General features: G+C 42.7%; 1 protein-coding gene across 11 annotated transcripts in view; it reads right to left on the bottom strand.

The window, feature by feature from the left end:
* The window catches only part of robo2 (roundabout, axon guidance receptor, homolog 2 (Drosophila)), a 260,488-nt gene that overhangs the window by 70,260 nt on the left and 172,007 nt on the right, over positions 1 to 18,221 (bottom strand). The window contains exon 1 of one of the 11 annotated variants that reach the window (XM_026191424.1): positions 14,088 to 14,124. The exons of the other annotated variants lie outside the window; for them this stretch is intronic. The gene's annotated coding sequence lies outside the window, so the exon portion shown is untranslated. Of the gene's footprint in view, positions 1 to 14,087; positions 14,125 to 18,221 lie in introns of those variants that run through there. 11 annotated transcript variants of the gene reach the window in all.

Below are 18,221 nucleotides of genomic sequence, written 5' to 3'. Positions count from 1 at the left end.
CTCCGTGCTGTGCAAGCCTCTGCTCCGCCGCAGCCATCAAAAGAGCTACTTCTGTATGCATATGCCGCATCACTCTGGGCTTTTTGAAGGCATGGATCACTGTCAAAATGCCAAGGCTCCCACCTAGCATACTGTATGGCTGAAAAACCATGTCAAAAGATATATAGGATGCCTTCTGTGTGAATCGACAGAGGAGGATTCACTGTCTTATATCTTAATCTTTGATTAGCAAAGATCGCTACTAATTTTCAAATTTCATTAACGCTGTTGAATATCAAATGCCATGTTAGTGAGTTGGAGATGGAGGTGCACCTCTTTAATAGGACTTAAGAACTAAGTAGAAATCCAGTCAAGAGACAGAAGGGGAGAGACAGGCAGAGGGAGGAACAGACTGAAGTGTTTTTTCACCGTCTTTCATTATTCAGCCTCAAGCTATGAATAACTGAATATCTGAATCCACGATAGCAGGGACGGAGAGCTGTATTTTTATACAGCAGGTCTGAATGTGGGGGAAGCATAACAAGCCACAAGAAGGCATCCTCCTCCTCCAAAAACGGTCGTTAAATATAGAGCCAGGAGCTCTGCTTATGCTTGACTGCTTCCTCAATTTCAGCATGGACGTCTGCACCTCATCCCCTTAGTCAACACAAAAAGTAAATAATGATGGCTAAAGTATCCACTTCTGATATCTGTCCTTTATTAATGAGTCAGTAGGAGTGTTTGGTCAGTGGTAAAACCATAGCTATTAGAGATACTGTCAAAAGGAGGGCAAAATTATTTGTCCCTGCTTTAGCACAACATTTGAGAAGTCACCCAGACACAGTGGTCCTGCTCTCTGGGCAGCTACTGAATTAAATATGAGGGCAAGGGGGAGACGCGGGGATGGGGCAAAGTGCCTCAGTTTAAATAGCAGAAAGGTGACATGTAAGCACTCTGCTATGGATGACCCCCTGACCTCATCATGCCCACAAAAGTGTGATCCCACCAGGTAACTGTTGCATGTTTTATGTCAACATAACCCTCCAGCATTGTGCAAATAACAGACACCCATGAAGAAAACAACACGTGTGTAACTGCGTTGTCACATCGTTGTGCAAACACCCCTGTCCAGCTAAAAACCTGTCATTAACACAGATAATTGATGGCCACTCTTCCGCAGAGCACTCAGATGATTGAAGTCGATCAACTCATTTGAGAAAAAAAAATGCAGTTTAAAATTGCCTTTTCAAATCTGTCTGCTGATTACCATAATCGCTTCATGGCTGACAATACTTTGTAAATGTGTGCTATTAATGCCAGCAATTACGCAGGCTAAATGCAAATGGGGTGCCAGTGTGGATGGACCTATCGATCTGAGCATATAAAGCAATAAACAAACCCGATCGTACATTTGCCACTGTGGAGTGACCCCCGCTGCTCGCTTCGTCATTATCCTCTGTGAGTTTTGTCCAAGCAATTGAGGAGTTAAACTTTGCTCATGTTTCTGCTCTACATGCAGAAAATGGGTCCTAGACCAATTTATAGAGGCAATTTTAGTGTGAAAATGGATTCATTCGCAGCTCACAGTGAATACCTTTTTGAAATGTAATGGCTGCTTCACTCTACACCACTCCAGCATCTGCCTCTAGACTGTGCCTCAAGCTGTAGATCACTCTCCCGTGAGCCCTCACTTCACTGTCAGGACAGCAAATTCTACCTTCATTAATAGCAGCCACTCATGTCTGACTTAAATTAATGTACAGGCTATCAATTAGCTCGGAAGACCAGGCGTAGTGCACACAAGGGAAAAGCATCCTTGGAAGGATGCTGGACAGCAGACACAAATACTTCATTTGACACTATTGCTACATCTTTCTATTTTCAGTTGCAAACCTGAAAATTAAGATAAGGTGTGGTTCCATTCACGTAGTGGAACAGGTAAGGAGTAGGAGGTTCATGGCCCACTTATTCATTCATACAGAAATGAAAATGCTCACCTCATTTTCAACATAATCCTCACATTTTTATCTCGATTAATCACGCACACCCTCCATTTTTCCACCTACCTCTTTTCCTTGATGAGTTAATTTCTCTCAAATTGCCTGTTGCCTGAGTGACCCTAACGACCCAGGAGACCTCCTAACAGGCTCCTCTTGCCCATCAGAATTGATCAGTCCACAGTACCCTGTCAGACGCGATCAATACATCATTCCTTCAGTAACAAGGGCCTGCTCGCTTGCCTCCTCTTCCTTCCCTGCGTTGCTTTACTTTCATTTTATTATTATTTCTCGCAGCGGATCGATGCAGTCAAACAGGCACACTGTAAACCACACCACAATTAGAGCGGCATGTAATCTTCTTGTTGACTTCATCTCCTTCACAGCAGCCGGCGAATGAAACACAAATGATAATGAAATCTAATGGGATTCTGTGGAATTAAATCACTTAAACAATGAAGAGAATCCAGCCACATAGGGGTGTATACCAATCAATATCTTATATGCACCCAAGCTTAACAAGCTTGCAGAGCAGCTTTTCTTCACGGTGATACATCATGTGGAGTGGCAGCTTTCAACAGGTAAGGCAATGGTAGCAAATGCAAAATACAGCCTTGTAATACTAAACAATATACACAAAAATGCAATATTCTGTGCATATTAACACGGTGCAAACATGGACGTGTATTTTAATGAGATACTTGAAGGAAGAACCAGAATTTTACATCTGTTTTATGCAAAACTGTTCACACAGTGTGGTAAGATCATGAGACAGAATTTCCCCATGAACTATCCTTTGTCTATCTGATAACATGCCAGAGTTTCTATAATTGGGGTTAAAACTGTTGGTGACTATGAGAGAACTGATTTCTGCAATGTCATTACATTAGCAGCTGGTTTACGGAAAAGAAAAAAAATAGACAGCGAACTAATTTAATCATTGAATTATAGATTTAACACGCCTATGCAGTTTGGGTTGGGTTTGAGGGCAGGCATAACTGAAAATAGCACCGGTGATGCGAGAAGAGCTGTCTTCTCTGTGCAGGCGGTGTGCAGGGCAACAGTGTGGAACTGCAGGAGTAATTAGCGAACCGGGCCCCCAGCTCCCTGAGAAGTCCGGCTTTGAAGGAGGCAGCTCAGGCCGATCAGTGGCCCTCTGATGTATGTTTGTGAATCTTTCAAGGGAGTGAGAGCTGCTAACGAGGCCTCATCTATTACCATTTGAGATGTAATTAGCGTTGTTGGAGGAATGGAGCACGGCCAAGCAAGAGTGGCTCAATCTGGGCTCTGTGTGCCTGTGTGTCCCACAAGGCAGCAACAGCAGGAGGATAAAGTGAGCAAGTGGAAGGAGACTCCCCAGAGAGGAGACAGGGCCTCAGCAGCGCTGACACATAGGCCAGCTACACATACAGCCACCATACTGGAGCACAGGGGTTCAACAAAGCTGGCAGCATTAGACTCTTTGTTTGAGAAGAAAGGGGCCTCCGTAACAAACATATGCACATGTTTCTCAGCTTAAAGTGAATCTGTTGTTAAGCTTACTGGTTAAAGTCTATTTTTCTTTTAGACAACAAAAGATATAACTCAAGAAACACTTTGACTTTTGAACTCCTTGTAAGTCCTTTTTTTCTTTTTTACTTAAGTTCTACACCTTCAGCCCTTCTTTTTGCCAGAAAACATTATGCATTTTCAATTTTTATTCATGCTATTCACAGCAGGATGCCACTATTGCCTCTTTATAGTGTTCATGACCTTGTCACCTACACATGTGTGCTGAAGCAATGTGGGAAAGTCCAACTGACAAATTAGCTGGGCTTCCAACTGGTGGTCAATCTTTGGTCTCAGGTCACACTGAGGTTAGATCAGGTGTTACTCTATGCTCTGTTAACCATTTTAGTCAACCTTTAACCCCTCAGGGTTAAGTTGCTTGAACCCTCTGGGTGTCTGACTGAGCCATCAAGGTCATGACTGTTTTCACTGAACATCAACAGTGATTAGTTGATGGGAATGAGCTATTAATCTTCATCATGACTGAAATTACAAATGTACTACTAAGGCATTATAAACTAGAGGTAAGCCTGCATGCTGGAAGACACCTGCTATACCCACCACTTTGTTCTGAAGCCTTCTGTCTAAACAGACAATTGAGAGATGACTAAGAGTCACCGACAGCTGGTGAAAACTTAAGAGGAAAAAACATGGCCTTTCTATAGTTCAGCGCTCCTCTGGAGAGTAGGGGTCTAACTGGAGTTGCAACCAGCAAGGCTACTCAGTGTAGACTGTGATCTGTGTCAATCCAAGGCAATTTTGAAAATCTTTTTCTCAACCCTAACACCCTGCCCACCCACTGGTTGTTGAACTACAGCATTAGACAGGGCTACTTGCATCAGTATGCAGCATGGAGACAGTGAATCAATGGAGTCTGGAGGACTTTCCACTCTCACTCGTGTGCAGCTCCAGTATTAATGGCCAGGAACCAGGCCTTATCCACTCCTCTTGTGGCCACACGCTAAATTACTGGTCGTGAATCAACACAGCATTTATGGGCAAACGCAAATTAAAGTGGCTAAATCTGCAAGGACAACCAGACCTTGTATAAACTAGGGGATCACAAGGCATGCTAAGAACGGGGCATGAGAAAAGATATAGATACAGTTTTGTTTCTGCACTCAGTGGACATATTTGATCTGCTGTGAGTGTTAGGACCATTGACTGACTTGGGAGGCCAAGCACCTGGCTAGACACTTATCAGAGCAGACACAAAGTGAGGAAAAAAAACAAGCCATACACAAAGAGAGAAAAAGAAGCGAGAGTAATATTATAACCGGCCGTATAAAGGGAATGGTAAAATAATAAATAGGTAAACAAACAGTAAAGCTGAAGGGGAAAAGGCTTTTAAACATTTAAGCACAGCGGCGGGAGATGCTGCAGGATGACCTGTAATGGGAGAGAGGGAAGCGGAGGAGTGGTAAAAGCCTGATAAAATAAGAGACTGTAACCTCACTCCACTTAGCCATCAGACAAAGAGATGCTTCAGGGAGTGCATGAGCAATATCACCATAAAGTCACAACATGCTGTGTGTGTTGCCAGCTGTTTCTAAGTCTCATGTATGCCTTTCTGCACACTAAAATGAACACAAGGAATGTTTACAGACGTGTTTAGTATGTAGGTCTGAAAAAAAGACAAGGTATAAAGCAGTCATATATTACATGTCGGGAACATAAAGAGTGATGGGAAATGCCAACAGTGAGAGAGACAGAAAAGTATGAAGATTACCTCCACAGTAATTACCAAACCTTATAATCACGAGCTTGTAAAGGGAGGGGGTGGTCTTGAGATTAACCTTAAAATTCATGTGCAAATTCATGTGCATGCCTGCATAGCTTTAGTCATATCTTAGTAACATGAAGGTCTGACTGCCATATACATTTATCTATCCAAAGCTTCTCTAAAAAGAGGGGCCCCTTCGTTATACAACTACATCAATTGCCTTAGTTGATACTTGGTAGCTAGATGGTGCCAAATACAGACCCTCAGACAAAATAAAGAGCAACTGCTTCCCTGATTTAATAATGGGTGTGTGACTTTCCTGCTGTGGCCTTGCCACACCTGTTTTATAGACAGTGTGGCTGTTTGTAGGTCATCGTGCTTTTGACACTGTCTGTCAAACATTAAATGCTTCAAAATGGGCCTCCACTAAAAGTGCCCTGGGACCAGACTGCTCACCTTGCTTCCATCTCAGCAGTGACAGTCCACCATTCAAGGAGAGACAGTCTAATTTCACTGCTGCCTGATGTCCATTCGATTTGAGTGATGAGGAAGGAGGCCCTCATACACACAAACTGTATGTGCACTGGTGTAGATGGCCAGCGAGTACTCTCACACGTATGCACACACCCCCGTAGAAAATGTTTCTAAAACAGTAAACTCAAACGCAATGTTGGCTGTGTTGACAGACCCATTAACTGACCTCTGACTGCCATTTCAGTCTTGTTTCACCCTGTCCAATTCCAGGGAAATATACTGGCGAAGCCCTACTAACGCTTCAGTGCACCATGGCCCCTCTGAAGCTATCGTTATTCAGCGTGCTGTCTGCTGCTTGCGCCCCATTCCCACTCTTCATTGTCATGCTAAAAACAAAGTGCTTCATTGTAATAGGGTGCCATTCTGCCGACCATCAAGTGCTTCTCAAGGTATGGTTTATAAGAATATGCATGGACCTTTCAGGGAAAGTTAGAGGCAGTGAGTGAGACATGAGCAGAGGTTGGGGCCCCTCTGGGGTTAGGAAGGCCTCTACTCCGATAGCTCCTGATGAAGACAAATGGACAGGACCAATATGGTCTCCCTGTGGCAGGCTATCATCTATAGGAAAAGGGGGGTCTGGGATGGCCAGCTGGATGATGGACGTAGAGCCTAATTGGTGACCTGCAGGGTTAGAAATGGGTTCGAAAGGCCTTTCCACTGACAGAGTGGCATGAGTGTCAATCTATCCTGAGCATGGGTCAGAGATCAAGTGATCTGCTAGGGGGAGATGTGAAGGGATAGGGACGCATCTCTAGTTTGCCACTCTCGCAAAGAGCGAAAGATATGTTTCGCCCTACAATCAAAGAGAAACAACACATTTTCCCTTTAATCAAATGAAGAGTGTGCAGCAGTAACATTCTGTGACCCTTCTGATAACTTTGTGTCTGGAGAGGAAAAATTAAAGAGCATCACGTGATGGTGATTAAAGAGAACATAATTCTTTAACTGCATGTGGTCTGTCTGGTCAGTTCAGCAGTGAATGCTCTACATAGCACCCAGAGCAAAAGAGAAAAAAAAAGATCTGTTGTTGAACACTAATCCGAGTCAGTGTTTGAACACTGCCCCCCCCGTGCTCAGCGCTTTTTCAGAGGCTGGAAGGAAATCGATCACATGCCTGAATTAATACTTAATCATAGCACCCTAGATGCTCTTAGCCAAGGCTCATGTCCACTGCTGTGCAAACATGGGTGCACATGGGAAGAGGGTAGTGTATACACTTTGCTGCAGCAAAGTGCATAACAGAGTGGACAGCACGTCTCCTTAAAATCAACACACCACCTCGCATCGGCATGCATGACCTAGTATAAGCACACATATTCAGATCACCAACACTTGCTGACAGCTTTCACATACCGATCAAAACTGTTCTAAACTGATATTGTCCAGACTAGCTAAATTTGCTAGTGAGCTGACCAGACAAGCTGACATTTAATCTCCTTGTCATTTAAAACCTATTTGCATCTGAGAGAGTCATGCAGTGAGCCTGGGTGGATTATTATTTACCCAGAATAATGTGTAGCGTGGCCTTAATGGACAGCACAAAGACTGACAATAATCCTGTGGAGAGGAATGTCAACATGTTTCTCCATACTACAATATTGAAGTGACACTACAAAAGCGGATGTGAATTTGAATGTCTCCAGTGTTCAGACTGCCACTGGAGAGTCCCCCCGCCCCAAGTCTTTTCATTCTGAAAACTGCAGAGCCACTGTATACGAGGGGCTTTTATTCGTGACTGACATGGCTAATCGCACTGGCCTCTGATTGGAGAAGAATGAGACAGAGACAACCATTAAGGGAATCCATGTGAGAAATGGTTTTAAACCCTGTTATTTGCTACCAAGGCGACAGATGGAAACACATGTATTGTTGTGTCTCGCTATGGACAAAAATAGTGCTTGTTCAAGGACCATCTATGCCGCAGACGAGAAAGATGATGAATACTAACTCTTTTTTGCAAATATCCTGACTTTACAATTAAACCAGCAGTACCACCCGCAGTAATTCTATTCATTTGGAAAAAAAGTAAATCCGATAACATTAAACACTAAATTGCCGTGTTTATTTGACAAATGACAAATGCTTTGATATTAAAAAAATAGCTGTTTGTTACAATGTAATTGCTTAATCATTATGACTCATGGTTTTCACTTAAAAGTGAAGTATATAAGTGCTATAAGTGCAGCATTTTGGAAAGTGCATGTTATTTCCCTTATTAGTGCTATCACTCACTGAGCTCCAAAAACAATATGCGTTAAACTTACAAATGAGCTATGGGGGCCTCACTCAGCTTCAAGAGGTGGAATAAAGCAGTGCTGCATTTACTTAGAAAACAAAGAAACAAAAGAAAAATGAGACGGACAACAAACCCATGTGAATCAAAAAGGCTTCGGGGGCTTTATCTGGCGGCACCATGTGGGAATGATAATGACCATCTTGGATCCAAAAGGACAACGATTCATCTTAACCCCAGCCTGCCTGGCAAAACTCATAATCCCCGTAACACCCAAGACCCACCACTAGACAGACAGCAGGAAAAAAATTGTACTTTGAAGGGGTGGGATAAGACGAAACAATACCCATCCCACCCACTCCTCTTTAAACTCAGCATGATTATTTAACATTGCCTGGCAGATCCTCCATCTGCTAGCTGGCATTAATTCCCTTCTTTAACCAAATCTTCACCTTTAAACCTCTGAGATTATGTCATTCGCTTTCCCCCCTTGTCTACTCCTCCCCATTTTTTACCCTCTTTACTGGTCCTTCAGTTCAACTAATACCTTTTCACTAGTGATGAATCATTTCATTCAGCCTCGTTTTTTTATTCCCTCGCTCTTCAGCCGCACAAGCATCAAGTGCACTATACTCTTTAAACATCCTCTATCCATCATAGTGGGAAACCTGGTCTGAGAACCCCCATGCTCAAGCTGTCTTCCTCTCCGATCTAGCCTCCTCTTTTGTTTCTTTCTCCCTTAACCCAGCCATCATGATGAACGATGGTGCAGGTTAGATGGGTCCATTTTCAGCCCCCTGACTCCTGACCCCTCCCCATTTGCCCCAGGTGACATTACTAAATACTGCTGTCTAGAGGGAAGTGAATAGTCTCTCCATTTATTTCAGAGAAGAGTTACTGAGCCCCTATGTATTTGTGTTTGCGAGTATACAAGTCTGCACGTTGTGTCTTCTTCTGAATCTGCAATCCACACAAAAATATTTTTGTCTGAAGGATTTGTGGTCTTTTATTTGGAAAAACTGTAATAACCCTGAAGCCTACAAAACACAGTCAAAGCCACAATGCAATTTCCTAAGTACACTTCACTTCCACTCTTTGTAATCCCTAAAAGGTTGTGTGATAACACTGAAAGAGTTGTATAAATATCTGCTAATATTCGTGTGAACCCATGCCAGTACGAAATAGGATTTCACTTTTTGAGCCTTGCTTAAAGGGCTGACAACCTCCAGGGTCCTCCGTTCAGTGACTCAAACTGCAGTCTTTCTAAACATAGTATAACAATCAAGTGAGAAAGTTTTCTCGAGTATCTAATGGATCAAAGAGAGCTGAATGTTTGACTCAGATTATAAGATTATCATAAAAAAGTCCTCAAGAAGAAAACAGTAGAAAAAAAGACCTGTGGCAACAAGAAAGTATGAGGAGAGGCGAGAACGATTGACAGGTTCAAATAAAAACGCAGTAAAGCCACAGAGAACAACATGAAGACTGAAACAGTCTTAACTGCGTGGTAAATCTGATTAAGCGTCACAGCGAGGATGGCAAGCAGGGCTAAGTGACTCAATGGATGAGTAAGTGAATAAATAAAGGAGAGAAGATTGCGGTGGCCGCCTGCCACAGCACCACGTTATTTGAGCAGTCTTGTGTGTACACACGCCAGGTTGCTACGGGCTGAGTTTCCACACTGAGCGCAATTACTTTGCCTGTGTTCTGTGCCGGTGAGCTAATTAGACATTGGGAACTTGGGACTGGTAGACTGGAAGATGAGGTGAGTCACTGGGGATGATGATGGAGGCAATAGCTTCTGTTTTTCACCTGAAGCCCTCTTACACTCAGGGAAGCAGTTCCCTGTTTATGCCACAGACTATAAAAGAGAAATGGCCCCAAAAGGAAAAGGAGTAAATGTCGCGAAGAAAATGGTTGAGCGGCGGCTGTGCATGCTCTCTCTATGCTCTCTCTTTCACCGTCTTCCCCGATGCTTCCCTCTCAGGGACACACATAAACGCATGCCTACCCCCATCCTGTGCCACCAGAAACACCCAGCTGCCGCTCTCTGGCCCCATGCTAATCCAAGCCTGCCGAGTCTACGCCCACCCCCTCTGGAGTAACCCAGTAACGTTGTATGTACTTAAACAGCAGTGTTGGCAGGCCTCCTACAGTCCCAATCTCCTCTCACTGCCAACAAACACAAAGAGGTCTCTTTCAACAGTACTCAACTGGACTCAACTCCTTCTGAGAGTTGCTCTTTAAACAAACACTCCTCACAGTGTGGCTTACTATGATGCGTCTTTAAAAGAAGAAGAAAAGGGACATAATAATTGATGATTATGCTTCTTTCTCAAGGCAGTATTAGGCAATATGTTATGATTAATAGAATTGTGGTCTTGCTGGTGTACAGGAGGGTTCTTGGCTACTGAGCTTTCTCATTAGCTACGCAGATTCTGGCCCTAACCTAATGAACAATAATAATACTCTCCGGTTGAAATGTGTTACGGAGATGAAACCTGATGGCCTCTGCTGGTAATTGGGCTCCCTTCTACTCATTAAGGGAGGAAGGCAATAAAAAAGCTATAACACTTTCAAAGTGCCATCAGAGGAGGAATGTGGCACTTTCTTTTTGATAATTCATCAAGAGTGCAGCCCTGCCTATTAACTGAACGAGAGCCCAGGGCCAAATAAACATCACCCAGTCTGCATTGACTATTGGATGGGTAAACAGTCTTTGATGTGATCCTTGCCAGACACTGACGCCCTATGTGTACATGACCGTCAGAGCAAAGGAAAGACCAGTGGGCAACTCTCCCCAGGTGTAGCGTAGTTAGCTATTACAGAAATGTGGCAATTCAAGGTCTCTGGTGTTTATTCGGACTATTTTGCTGATTACTCTCTGTGTGCTTTCCTTACCCTGCAGGTTAAACTCTGTAAACAAAGTGTGGAAGTATGTAGAGTCAGTACGAAGTTTGGGTTCATGTAACAGAAAAACGCAGTCTGTATATACAACTGTGGCATATGAACTGTAGGTTTTTCTGCCAAGTTCTGCACCCTGGGACTTGCAGCTCCATTCATCAGCCAATTTCTCACAACAGCGCTGCTCATCAATTTGTTTCTGAGCAGCTGACATGCTGAAGCAGTCTTGCACCAGAATATTCAAATAAACAATTACCTCTGACTGGCTGAGGCAACAATGTCAGGAATGTTACTCCCCACATCGTGTGTTTCAGCATGCCTCATCACTAAGTCTGTGGCTTTTAAACAGTAAAGGGAGAGGAAATAAGCCAACAGTGACGCACAAGTCATCCTCAGGTCTCATTCCAACAGAGTCCTGCTCTGTCCAGTCTCGACAGGGTTCACTCGCACACAGTTCACATAGTGCAACTTGGCTGTGGTGAGAAAACCTGTTCACATCTAAGACTCTTTCCTGCCCTCTCAATCCGTCAGAGACGGATGAGGAATCAGAGCTACAGGAAACAGACAAGGGAACCCCAGGAGTTCCAATTTACTTCTATCAACTTTTATTCAAACAGTAAAAGCTGGCATAAGTTGGCAGAAATAACAAACAAGCATATGGTTGAGCTGCCTTCTATCTTCTTAACAGGAAGCTTTTTTTCAAGCAATAAGGAGTGCAGTGTAACACAGAAGAGCAATACAAAAATGAGAAGCGACTAGCTGACACTCAATCTCTTGCCTTCTTGCTCCTGTGTGCTACATAAACATAATGCATGGTAATATTCAATTCAATTCAATTTTATTTATATAGCACCAAATCACAACAACAGTCGCCTCAAGGCGCTTTATATTATACAGTAGATTGTACAATAATAGATACAGAGAAAAAAAACATAAAAACACATATATGTATATGATATATTGGTTTGCAAATACATATTCAGTGCAGATCTGAATATGTCACCAATTAACTTAACTACACATTTAGATGGAAAAGGTGTAAATATATTAATATGTAAATGTCATTATTATATTACTAATAATAGTAGCAGCAGAAAAGGTTTACATGGTCAGCCATAGCTGGTGAAAAACCCATTAATTTTTCTTTGGTTTTGAGTGTAAGTGAGGGCAGCTGCAGTGTAACACACTTACTCAGTGTGTATATATGTGTGGCATAACTATGATTTATACACACAAGTCAAATTTAGGACCAATAAACCTCAATATTAACCTAATATAAATCCATATTAATTTGTTCACATATTATAGAAGTCTATACACACTCACACACCCAGACAGACACACACACCCAAAGGATTCAGTCTGAACGAATCCCTGCTGGCAGACTCGGATAGCTTCGATACAGCATGTCAACCTGACCAGAAATGTGAAGACGGCTGTTAAAAATGTTCTTCAGACAACTTCTTCTGCCTTCTCCAATAAACAAAACATAACAGATGAAACATGCTGTGTTTATAGATGGTCATTTCCTCTCTCTTTTTCTCACTTGCTCTGGTTATGTCATCATGAGCCTCTGGGGTGAAGTAAGAACAAGTCCAGACTTCATAAATCCCCCCCACCCCACGTTCGTTGTACATGAATGCAGTCAAGCATAGTTGCTAGACTTTTCACTTTTATTGTTTTTTTTTTTGTTTGTTTTTTTTGCAGATTGAACTTCAGCTGAAGAAGAAACGTCTCCTGACTCATCAGCTCTACCACCACACTGCTGTAGTTTTATCAGTTAACTGCCAGCATGCTGTTCTGCATTGAGACACTTCATACAGTATATGCTCCACTGCTGCCTGGTGACTAGAACCACCTGTGCTGAACAACCTACGCCAGTGAAGTTCACAGACATGGTAATAACGGCATGCAAGGTAAATCAGTCAACCTCGAGGACTGCAACCCCCCCCCACAAAGAGCTCCCTTTATTTCTCAATGTTTCTAATAGTGTACAGAGAGAATTACATTATCCCAGGATGCCCTGACTTGCTGCTATCAGGGAGAAGTTCAACCAGATCAAGCCAGTCTGGATCACTTCCCTTTCTCCCTCAACAGTGAGGAGTGAGGAGATAACACCAGGCTAGGAGAAATGCTATTTGCTGTTAAGAAACTGAGATACAGAGGGAAACAGAGTGTGACACTCAACATGTGGAAACGACAGCGAAGACCTTCATTTGCTCTCTGGCAAAAGTGGGAGTGAATTCACACTGTAAATGAACAGAGGTGGAACAAAGCCAGACAAGGACGAATATATCAAGAGGAACAAGTTTGTTCCTGATCATTTTGCGTACAAAGAAAACCGTGTCAAGAATAATGGGATGGGAAAATGGACTGGAGGAACTCCTTCAGTGGGAGTGATGTATATTTTATGGCTGTAGAGAGGTTGTGACCCTGGCCGTGGCCTATCTGGGACCACGGATGTGGGCTGAACCAGCTGTAGAGTGGGAGGACGACTGCAGATGAAAGTTTAACGGGTCTCCAAAGGCCCATATACCTTCACCCCTTCCAACAGAGCTACATGTAAGAAAGGTGGAGCCTCTTTCACATCTCTGCACATGGCCTCGTGAGGGCTCGTCAGACTCCTCAGCTGCTCCTCGCTCAGGGAGGCCATCTGGTGCCAAGCAACCCAGAGGAAGGAACTGAGGCAGTACTTACAATGTGCTGCGGTGCCCTCCCACACATACGCACACATATTTGTACAAGTGCATCGTTCCAGATAACCTCACACCACATCCGCTCCAATTTCTCCTGTGCTGTTTTAATTTAAGCCAATTAAGCCGATTTTCTCGATTTTATTTTCTCTTCAGCAGCACTCAGTGGGATCCCAGCTGGGTTAAACACACACAGACGGGTCTTCAGAACAAATACTAACAGCTCAGATTTAGAGGATTGCATAGGATCCTTGCTAGAGTGTGTCAAATGAGGAGCAAGATCATATGGTGAAAATCCTCTTTATGGCATTAGTTCTTAATCTAGTAAATGCTCTTCTCAGGCTTTCACTAGGTGTGATCTATACATCTACCAGTTAATTAATTTTGTTTTGGTTTTGTGTATGTTGTTGATAGTTCAGTGGCTGTATTGTTAATTAGTATGTCTATTTTAATTCAGTTAAATTATTTTCACTCACCTGTGGAGTGTACAGTTAGTTCAGGATGCAGCAGAAGACAAAGGGGTGGTCAAGGAGCAGACATGGAAAAAAAAAGAAAGAAAAGAACTGGTTAGTTTGAAGCAAATAGAAAGCAACAGTAACATCCAGTAAGAAAGAAAGCAATGCATTTCATGTAGGTCTAAGAGGAAGTAATGGTGACCTCGGGTTACTACTGGATCATGTCTGAGGCCACTATCATATTCTCTGCCCCCTTCGTCTCCCCACCACCATGGCTGTATCACCCCATACTCCCAGCTTTCCTTCTAACATCTGCTAATCCCTAGACCTCTGACCCCAGGAAATTTACTCTCTCAACCTTGACCATTTTCTTCTTTTTTCCCTCTTTATGCCTCGTGGATCACCATTATCCGTTATCATTTCATTGTCTCAGGCCGAGAAAAACAATTTAAATTCCCGTGAACTGACATCCTTTTTCAGGCTAAAGAAAAAGGGGCTGTGTATTGGATGTGGGCCTGAAAGATGTTGTGTCCATGGAGTGATAGTCAGGCTGTGTGAATTTATTGGATTTTTTTAACCAAACCCAATAATAAGCATGTACTGTGCCTTTGACCTATCCAGAGACAACTATTTATTCTATATTTTATGGCTGTCAAAGACATCTTCCACACTTCCACCATACATTTACAGGGATTGCATTTTACCTAATACCCACATTCTGCAGGAATTTTCATATAAATGATGTGCTCCAATGATGCTGATAGTGTTTGTGAGATATGATCCAGCTGGAAGCTAGTAGAGTGTATACATTTTGCCCCCCTAAGAACAAAATGCTTAGATATTGCTGTTATTTTCCAGCCGCTCAAGGATCAGCATGTGGATTCTTTACCACATTATCACATAAATAAAAAAAGATTTATATCTCTTCTTTGTGTGAACTTCAAAACAACTCAAAAATCTCAAATCAAGTAAAAAAGAAAGGGCAAGAAAGATTTGCACTGAGGTTTTAAAGTTCAAAATTTAGACAGCTGTCAATGGCCTAAAAATGTCACAGACAATCATTGAGTAGATAATTCATAGATGAAAGCACTGCATCTGTATCTCTAAGGAAAGAGCAGATAGCTCTAACATCAAATGACACACCACAATGCAGCATGAGTATAAAATGACTACATTGGGTCACATTTACTTGACTAAAAGATGATAAAATAGATTTTGAAATGCTGAAAGCTTTGGTTTATATTGCCTAGAAGAAATGAAGATGCTGTGATTGTCATGATTATCATGCCCAAAACCATGTAAATGCAATCTTGAAAGTCAACAGATTCAAACTCCAACCTGATCCTCACTAATTTGGAGACTATATTTAAGCAGAAGATCAAGATATGCTCCTAGAAGATAAAGATCTATGCTGACTGTAATATAGGAACATCCAGATGTTCCTGTTGTTGCTGTGATCTTGCTGCCTGGCACCTACCCAAGTGTGTGGACTATGACCCCAGGGCCCGCATTCATACAACCCACTGATCCTGGCTGCCCCTGAATCCTGGCACCACATGGCACACTCCCACGTTTATTATTCATCTACTTCATTACCCTCCATAGTTATTTACCTTCAAACTGCTCTCTGCTGCTGTGACCCTGAGGTGGGTATTATGGCACGCCACAACAAAAAGAGGGGTAGGATAGACGAAAAGGGAGAGCCACCAACTTAATCTCATTTCATGCATCTTCTCTCTCTCAGAGCACAGAGAACTAAAGTGAATAGAACCTGTGAACTGAAGTCAAGTGCTGCAGCGGAGTAAAGTGAAGTGGATTTGTGTGGAAATTGCCAAGAGGACACTAACCTCATCTTTCTTAGGTCAGAATGCTAAGCGCTTAGAGAAGCTCGGTCATTCCTAAGTAAGGATAGCCAATCAATTCCAATAGCCCCCAGGGCAGTCACCATCCCAGGACCCCATGCAAGTGCTGGCTTTTCGCTTCTCAATGCCTGGGAGAAGGCAGCTTATGTGTTGGCTGAACTCGGTTAATTGCTTGAGATATGACCTTGTGTGGTTTGTGAGAGAGATTTTGGAAAGTAGTTGTTGTGGTTGCAAAGATATTCTCTGGCCCATAAACCAGAGATTAGCCTCACAATGGGAAGGTATATGGCACAACTTCCCTGTGGGACTAAGAAGATACAATCCCTCCATTAGCACAGTAGGGTGTGGATTTGGCTTCTCTGTTACTGATGGATTATGCCTCTGCCACTTAGACTGAAGTTCAGAATAAAAGGCAGAACTGGGGCATGATTTACTGGACATGTGGATGGCACTCCTGTGCTAAACTCTACATAACATTTCTTCTCTGATTGCTTCAGAGATCCATTAAGTCAAAGTCTTGTAATAGCTCTCTTCCACACATTTCATTTCTATAATCAGCACTCCATCATCATATCAAGAAATGCAGGGACCTAGTGCCAACTGGATGAAAGAGTGAAATTAAAACAAAATTAGAAAATGACAGACTTCAAAGGAAACACGATGCCACTTTTTTATAATTACATTCAATTTTCAATTTTGATTATTTTTCCCTTTTCTCATAAACCAACGGACTGTGGTGTGCATGTTTATTTTGGACACTATCATAATAATTCAACGTGAACAGTAACACAGCCCCATAATGACTTCCCTTTTCTTTGCTGTTATTTCTGTGCCACTGGTCTGTGCCAGGATGCTACAAGGCTGGGCTGACCACAGAGGAGTAACTCCGGTTTGCTTGTGGTTCTTGGACAAAGTCCTGAGTCCCAAGCTGGGAGTCCATTTCAAATTCAGCCTTGCTTTCCCTTCATTTTAGGGAGGGGGCAAAGAAACAGCCCCACTGTAGGGTACAGAGCCACTGCGATTGTATAATTTCCACAATGAAGAAAAGGACCAACAGGGAAAACAAAGGTATTTGCACACATGCAGCTTGCGTCTTTCTCCCCACTCTTTGTGCATGTGCTGTACACATCTGCTGCTGTGCTGATCATTAACAGACAAGTCCTAAAATAAGAGTCCATCTCAAAATGATCAAAGCCTCTCTGCTGTGGTTAAAACAAAGCCAAAATCGAAGTTGTTCCCACAGAAAGACACACAAAGTGGTATGTTTATCCTTAAGTGAAAAACACAGAAAGGGAGGCACAGAGAGGAGAGCAAAGAACAGTTTGAAATGAAACACAAGGAAACCTGATTGGTAATTACATCTAAAAAGCAGGAAATATATTTCATCAGTTGAACCCACATATGTAGTCAAGGTAATCCCAAAAGCAATTACTTGAGGACAAATATTACTGAATTTGACCCATAACCGGTTAAGCTGATAGATCAATTTCTGTAATTTTACACGATGACCTTAACTTGGTCAATCTGTGTACTCTTCTCTGCTTTTACTTACAGCATCAGATTAAATTTATGATAGCATGAACTCCTTAAGAAAAGGGTGAGAGCAGGCTCTCTGTAGTTTTTTGAATGTATATCACTCCACAGCACAATGTTAGTACAGTAACTTGATGTAAGCTAAAGCTGACTCTTGCAGAATCACAGTGGAAATAAATGTGCCATGGCAGTATACATACATGCATATCATCTTAAAAAATAAAACTTACATTTCTTTGTGTAATTATCCTTTTCAGGGGACTGTGAGGTTCAGTTACAAACATGCTCCTCACACACCTCTGATAAAGGTCTTATGCTTTATGCTCCTGCAGTGATAAACCTGAACTTCTGTGTGTAGAACGGCAGTCCTTGCTAAAACCAGTCAATTAACTCCCCTGCCTTCAACGCCCCCAACAGGATGCACGGCTTTCGTAGACCATCAAGTACAGATGAAACCCTCAACATGTAGTCACACTGGGTAAATTATAGGCAACTACACTCCTGTCTGCCCTCTCAGCCCCACCCACGCATGAACAGGGGGTCATTACCTCTACCCTCACCATCAGGCCGCTGGCATCCAGTTGGTTATGAGCTGAGGTGCCTACATGTGGTGCAATTGAGGGGGAAGCCATGTGCGCTTTGTGAAAAGTAAACGGCATCATGCAACACCGCAGCAAAATTTTCCAGCAGCTCGGAAGGCTGGGAGGCCAATTAGATTAGACCAATGTAAAACTGTGGTTACAGGATGTCCCAATTCACT

Source organism: Astatotilapia calliptera, chromosome 14, assembly GCF_900246225.1.
Source record: "Astatotilapia calliptera chromosome 14, fAstCal1.2, whole genome shotgun sequence".
NCBI lineage: Eukaryota > Metazoa > Chordata > Actinopteri > Cichliformes > Cichlidae > Astatotilapia > Astatotilapia calliptera.
Note: the sequence above shows the minus strand (reverse complement) of the source record. Positions and strands in the feature narration are given on the sequence as shown.